General features: G+C 47.9%; 1 pseudogene; it reads right to left on the reverse strand.

The window, feature by feature from the left end:
• Positions 1–3,017: 3,017 nt before the first annotated feature.
• LOC147015756 (uncharacterized) lies at positions 3,018–4,924 on the reverse strand (annotated as a pseudogene).
• Positions 4,925–5,383: the final 459 nt, after the last annotated feature.

The following is a 5,383-nucleotide window of genomic DNA, read 5'->3' on the forward strand; positions in this document are numbered from 1 at the left end:
TCAAAGCCGGCTGCCGTCTCTCTCACGGCAGAATCCTCGACGTGCAGGCAGGTTCAGCGTCTCTCCCAGCAGATCCAACACTGTGCCTCCTTCGTTTGCTCGCTTCGAAGCCACGAGCGTGCCTCAAAAACCCGACCGTTTTCCAAACTGAGAACTCCTTTTCTCTCTCGTTTCTCTTCCGTTCGCTCCTTTTACACACGAGCACACCTCTCTCTGCGAAGCCGACAAACTCCTCCCCTTCGCTTCACTTCCTCTTTTTGGCCACACCCTCTCAGCCAACTGGGCGGGGCCTATTGTCCGTAGAGGGGAGGAAGAAGAGGGAGTCCTTGGCACACCACCACTGTACGAACAATAAAACAGCCTCTTACACCTCCCGACACACATGTAACGTCCATTTTACCATACAACCGAGTTAAACATGCATTTAATGGGGGATCTGAGCTTATCCGATATTTAGTAGTCCAATAAGGGCCATTTCTGTAACACTACCCCACCTTTCTCCCGAGGCTCTCCCGAGCCTCCATCTGGGGTAGCCCATGACAATGGCCCTGTCTAACATACAGCACAGATCTCCTATTTACTCTAACCCACAACATGGGAAGCAGTTAACTCCAAAAACCAGTGTCACAGTAAGATAGGCATGTCCCTATCCTAGTGTGTCGGGTCACCAATCTAACAAACAAATTCACACTCTATGCACACTACTTAACATTCTAATGATGGATTTGAATGGGAGGGCATTCAATTTTACGTTTAACACCAATATTGGCATAGGAGCAGGACATTGAAAGGTTCAAATTTCTTTCACGTGTTCGCTCCTTCATGCCCCCTCCCGGCAGTATCGCCCATTCACCCCTGAGGGTTTCCTAACTTCGTGGCCTTATTGGCCTCTCACCAGGTGAGTTCAGTCGGCCCAGTGGCCTAATCTCACAAAGAGTTCTTCGGCCCACTGAGCCCACGGAATGGCATGAATCTTCGGCCGCAACAGCCCAAAAAACACTTTGGCCTCAATGGCCCACAAAAATGCTTCGGCCCATATGGCCGACTCACAAGCAGCAGCAGGCAACAAGCCCTGCATTGGACAGCAGGTGACACAGCATTGGTGGCACAGTGATATCGATGGTAAACAAATGCAGTTTGAAGGTGTTCTTGAGGACGCAAATGGGTGTGATGACCTCAGACCAGGTGAGATGGAGTGTACCCTTAACCTTCCTTGCCTGACTTGTTTTGGTTAAGGTCTCCTTTTTTTTTCTTTTACAGACAGGACGGTGTGTTTCTTACTCAGCTGTTATCTTCGTGGTTGTGTGCTCATGACATACTGGTGGCCTCTCTGGCACTTGGAGAGGGTGACCCAGCCTGGCCCTTGCCAACAATTTCTCCCATCAACACTACTCGTACCAGGTGTCACACATGAATGGTGCGGAGGATAGTCCATCGAACCTAACCATTCACTTTTAGCTCTAGACAATGCAACAAACCCTGCTATGGCTAGAATGATCCTAATGACCCATTTTTCCCGACCTGGCACACTGTTCCATTCTATTAAACCTGGGCAAGGCCCTTATTTGTCTTTTTCCATGTGGTGGTGCCAGGCATAACTCGCTGGCTGGGGAGTGTGACTACTACTAGGCCTCTTTGCCTGCTTCCAATCGGGGGTAGAGGACACCCAGCGACCTCGGGGTTCACCTGAGCGTGCTTCTGGCGCTCCTACCTAAGGGGTGGCTCTCTCTAGCCCCCATACTGTGCCCTCATAGCACCTATACTGTGCTCTCATAGCAGCCATACTGTGCTCTCATAGCACCCATGCTGTGCTCTCATAGCACCTTCACTGTGCTCTCATAGCACCTACACTGTGCTCTCCTGGCACTAAACCGACCGTGCTCTCCTGGCACTGAACCGACCGTGCTCTCCTGGCACTGAACCCTACGGTACTCTCCTGGCACCTCTGACAGCCTTCACCTGCTAGGAACCCCCAAAGCCCTGCTGCCCTATTTCCCGACTCACCAACTTCCCATACCATGTCACACCACCAACCTGTATCCCCATACCTTGGCCTGCACCTACCCCTCGCAGTCCGCCTGCACAATGGAACAGTGTCTAGAATCCATGTCAAATCGTCTAAGTCCCCCGAGCCTACACTAACTTGGTTAAGAGACTCCTACCGACAGGGTACGTTGCTTGCACTCTCTCTCCTCATCTGCACAACCACGCCATTCACCCAAACACTTTAGTCATTCATTCCACAGTGCCGCACACCCAACCCACAAAACCATCCAACACCTTTCACGTTTATGTGAAAACAAAAACACACCAATCCCTCGGATCGCACTTGGTCATCAAATTTAACCAGTACACTTTTTCATCTAACCCCAATGAATTTGTCACTACGTCCGTCGTCCGCTGGCCTCCTCCATACTGCCCTAATCATTTATTTCCAACAATTTAAACGAAACATCAAAATCTCTTCACCAGCCTCATGAACCTCTGCATGGTTCCACCAGGCATTTCAATCCTTCCTCAAACAAGCCACCCTTTGTCATCCCCTTGTTTCATGTGCGTTTAACGCGCTGCCTGTAATGTCTCTACCACTCTTTCCAATAATCTCCCAAATCTACCCGTGCCACTCTTATGCCTTGTCATCTCTCAATTTGCAATCACTTTCGGTACAACTCTCAATCAAGATTTTCACATCTCAATATGGCCTGCTCCTTTGACTCATCGGAAGGGGAGTGAGGGAACGAATCCCTTATTTCCCATAACATGACCCCGCCGCCTTTCCGCCATGGCTCAAGGGGGTCACACCTCAATGGGGGTTGTGGTCCACCCCCTCCTTTTCTCCAGGGTTTGCGGAAGTCAGGCAAACCCCAATCGGTGGAGTGGCCTCCCCCTCTTCTCCAGGGTTCACGGAAATCAGGTAAATCCCAATCAGTGGAATGGCTTCCCCCTCTTCTCCATAACTCCCTGAAGACAGATAAACCCCACTCAGCTAGCCAAACCACCCATGTGCTCAGAAAGGTCTAAAGACCAAGTGACACACGCCAATGCCGCCTGCCACTCATCTGCGCTCTCCCCCAAAGTTCCTGTGAGGCTGCTAGAGAAATTAAAATCCAATTTCTACAGCCTGCTCCTGCATGCAGCACATCCAACTCTGTAAGAACCCATGCGGATCTGTCCATTATGGCTTGCGTCCCCTGGCTCAAATTCTGTCCTGGTGGCATTTCTATTTCCCCTTACACCTCAAACCTATTTCGTATGTCACCACTCATTCCATGCTCAGGACTCCCACACACAGCAGGCTGCATACATTACAAGGTTATGTGTTGACATTCCACACCTTCAACCTTGCCTGTGTACTGACCAACTGCCCCGCACTCCAGGGCTACATTCTCGACCGCCAGGTGAGTACCCACACACGTTTCAGCCTCGGCAGCACATACCTGTGCTGTCGTCTGGAGTGTGGGCTCACAGCATTCATTCACAGGCACTCCACACACACATTCAGGGGGCACGCATACGTGCACCCCATCGCACAGAGTCTCTTTGTTAACATAAAATTCAATTTCTACCTTAAGCTCATCATCCGCACCATGTATGCATGTACCCACGTACCTGCTTTGTTCCAGAGTCACCTCTGGCCGGTCGCTTCTCTCCAGCAGGTTACTCATCATTGGTTCACCATACTCCTCTGGGGCTGTCAGCTCCACATGCTGGACCTGCTCAAAATGTATCTCACTCGTCAACAACCCCGCATGCTCCCTCAATGTCTCAATCACCAGGGTTTGCTCTAATTGTGGTGTCATCCGACGAGTGATGTCAATCAAGTTCCGCACCACTAACATTACTCCCTCTGGTGATATCACACATCCCACATTATTGTGCTGTTCTACTTCCTGGCTCCATTTTCCTTCCCATTTGAGTCCTTCTTCCTCTCCGAGCCTTTTTCGTTATCTTTCCGGAGTTTTTCCATCTCCATGTACTCCAACCTTGCTCTCTTCTTTAGCTGGTCAGTTTCAAATTCGTTTTCTTTTTGTTTTCCATCCCACCGTCTCTCTTGTTCTTCCTTCTCCAATCTCGTCGTTTCCTTCAATTGGCCGATTTCCTTTTCCTGTTTCATTCGTTGTTCTTTCATTATCTCTGCATACCTCAACCTTGCTTTCTCCTTTAGTTGTTCAATTTCAAATCCATGTTCTTTTTGTTTTCTATCCCACTGTCTCTCTTGTTCTTCATTCTCCAATCTCATCGTGTCCTTCAATTGGCTGATTTCCTTTTCCTGTCTCATTAGTTGTTCCTTCACTACTCTTTCTTGCACCTCATTTTTTAAAATCTGGCCTTGGCTTCTAACTGTTCAATCTGCAGTGTGGCTCCTTAACGTTTCATTCTCCGTTCTCTTTCTTTCCTCTCTTAACATCCGCAGCTCGTTTTGTAATTCCGTCTCTTTGTTTTGGTGTTTCCGTAACTCAGAAGCTTTTTTTTCTAATTCCTTTCCCATCTTCTCACCTCTTTTGCATGCTTCCTCCTTCATTTCGTCCATTCTCTTACCGTATTCCTTGCTAATTTCCAGTTCACGTGCCAGTTCATTTCCCCTGCACTCTGATTTCTGAAACTGTGCTGACTTTTCCAACAATTCTTCCCTCCTTTTCCTCATATTTTTCTCTCCTCTTTCCATCTCCTGTTCCAGATATTTCTCTCCTATTTTTATCTTCTGTTCTAGGCTTTCTCTTATCTGATTGCCTGTTCTTACCTTTTCCTTCAGTTGTTGCAATTCCAAATCGTGTTCCCGTTTTTCCTTTTCCAGCTTTGTTTTCCATTCTTCTTCCAAGTTCTCTCTATCCTGGGAATTACTAATTTGCTCTTCCTCTAATCTTTTGTTCAGTTTGCCCTTTTCTTGTTCCAACTCATGGGTACTCCACTCTACTTCCTTCATTTCTCACTGTAGTTCTTCGAACTTTCTTGACTTTTGCAACAATTCTTCCTTCCTTTCCTCCAGATGTTCCTCTTCTCTTTTTATCTTCCGTTCTAGGCTTTCTCTTATCTGACTGCCTGATCTTACCTCTTTCTTCAGATGTTTCAATTCTAAATCGTGTTCACATTTTTCCTTTTCTAGCTTTTTTCCCATTCTTCCTCCAAGTTCTTCCTATCCCGAGAATTACTAATTTGCTCCTCCTCTATTGTTTTGTTCAGTTCGCTCTTCTCTTGTTCCAACTTATGGGTACTCCCCTCTACTTTCCTCATTTCTTCCTGTAGTTCCTCGACCTGTCTTAACTTTCCCATCAAATCATGGGTAATCCGCTCGACTTTAATGCATTCTACACGTAGTTCCACGCCTGTGTTGGCGAAGTCCTCCTCCAGCCCCCGAACTCACTCCTGCACATCGGCCAATTGT

Source organism: Eptatretus burgeri, chromosome 12, assembly GCF_056783735.1.
Source record: "Eptatretus burgeri isolate ZD-2024b chromosome 12, Ebu_testis_v1, whole genome shotgun sequence".
NCBI classification, from domain to species: domain Eukaryota; kingdom Metazoa; phylum Chordata; class Myxini; order Myxiniformes; family Myxinidae; genus Eptatretus; species Eptatretus burgeri.